The sequence below is a fragment of the Parambassis ranga genome, chromosome 12, assembly GCF_900634625.1.
Source record: "Parambassis ranga chromosome 12, fParRan2.1, whole genome shotgun sequence".
Lineage (NCBI taxonomy): Eukaryota > Metazoa > Chordata > Actinopteri > Ambassidae > Parambassis > Parambassis ranga.
The window spans coordinates 1,558,634-1,560,502 of record NC_041032.1 but is presented as its reverse complement, the minus strand read 5'-3'; the positions used below and the strand labels follow the sequence as shown (position 1 = coordinate 1,560,502).

The 1,869-nt window shown below is 39.9% G+C and overlaps 1 non-coding gene across 1 annotated transcript; it reads left to right on the top strand.

Annotated features, from left to right (window-relative positions):
- The first annotated feature begins 948 nt into the window (after positions 1-948).
- trnav-uac (transfer RNA valine (anticodon UAC)) lies at positions 949-1,021 on the top strand. Its single transcript has one exon. It is a non-coding gene; the product is annotated as a tRNA-Val (tRNA).
- The last annotated feature ends 848 nt before the right edge of the window (positions 1,022-1,869 follow it).

Here is a 1,869-nt window from a genome sequence, read left to right as displayed (position 1 = left end):
AAAACCTCTCCCTCTCCGCAGTGCCTGCCACATGCACACATTTTGAGCTTTTTGAAGGACTGAAATATCAACCCCATGCTATATTTCCCTGGTGAAGACAGGGTGATAAAAAATATTGGCAAGGTTTGCACTCATGCTGTGGCCATTTTTTGTAGAGGAGAAAGCAGTTTTATTTGTAGGATGATATTGAACTATAAAGGTGTTCTTTTAAAACATCAAAAAAGGAATGGTGAAGATGGACACGGCAGGAAATGCTCTCTGATATGCAAACATACTAAAAACAGCATGAAAATACCAGCAAGACATAAGGAGCTGCACACCTACAGAGAGGATGCACATTTCAGCAGAGTTCTCCATAAAGCAGCTGCTGTAAGTACATGTTAGCACACACATGACGGCAGCTTCATGTCTCCTCCATCTGTTTGTGGAATACACAAGTAGGGTCTGTTCGGAATGTACCCTGATATTCTGCATAAATACTTTTGATAGCTAAAGTCTTTTCAGCCAAATTTGGTAAAATCGCTATCATCTTAAAAATGGTGTCCCCATTGCACATAGTGAACTGAAGTGAAGTTCCATTTTGTCACGTTGGCTTCTGATGATTTAGGAGTCACTCTCAGTAATTCCCATGGCCCAGGCAGTGCAATCCTTTGTTGTATCAATTATCCCTGAAGTCGCTCAGGGAAAGACTTTGATATATGGTATATTACATAACAACTCCCCAGTTAGAGCTGCAGCTCCTGTTGCTTTATGAGTGTGCGACTGTGTCTGTGTGTATATACACATTTGTGTTCCATGTATGTGCATTTCAAACGTATGAGCTTCCTACTCAGTTTGCAACCACTGAAATCTGCAATACAAAAACACACCACATAATCTGATCATGAGACCACTCAAATTAATCTTTCGATGGTCACCGCCACAACAAGTCCTACCACATTTTTTGAAGGTTCCATAGTGTAGTGGTCATCACGTCTGCATTACGCGCAGAAGGTCCTGGGTTCAATCCCCAGTGGAATGTGATGGCAGGCAAAAAAGAAACAAAAACATCATTAAATTTAAATATTTAAATTTGGTACAGGGTTTGTACTGAATGTAACTGGCAGTGAAGGGGAAGGATCCAGACACAGTTCACATGGAGAACTTTCTCAAAGTAAATTGGTATGGCTGGCCTGACTGTTAGATTCTCCTGTGATATGTGAGATCACAAGAAACTTTAAGCTATCTGTTGCTATGCTGAATGCAATGTGCACTGTGCACACCCGCACAAACCAACTGAACCAAGGGGTTAAACACAGATGTCAAAGCAGCACAACACAAAACAAAAACCGTGATCAAACTAACACAACCACATCACTACTTCAGTATTTGAAGCAAACAACAAACTGCCGTTTATTTTGAAAAGCTTTGAACTTTTCAATCATTTTTGTTGCGTTCTGGCTTTACAGAGATGAAGCAGTACGTGAGTTTGACTGAACTCTCAAGGATCAGGTGATATTTCAGGTCATATTCCATTTAATTACACATGTGGTCAAACACGTACTGAACATCTGTTGTTTTGCGTAGCAGCAGTAATTATAAACAGAAGTCAGGCTGAGCTTGAAAACAACTGAAGGATGATGAATAATCATTGTTGTCAAGCCTCAATAAAAATGATGATGTAAATAAAGCACAGCATTAAGAAAAAGATGGAAAAGCCCATTGAAGTAAGTAATAGACAAGCTGTTACACATCTCTTTGTGTGTGTGTGTGTTTTTTTTTTCTCTTCTTCACCATCACTCCTACTAAAGCATAAATCCACTTTATGCCCTTTCTGTTTCCACTGGAAACTATTCTCACCCCGGCAGAAGATTGACAATTGGTCCTAAG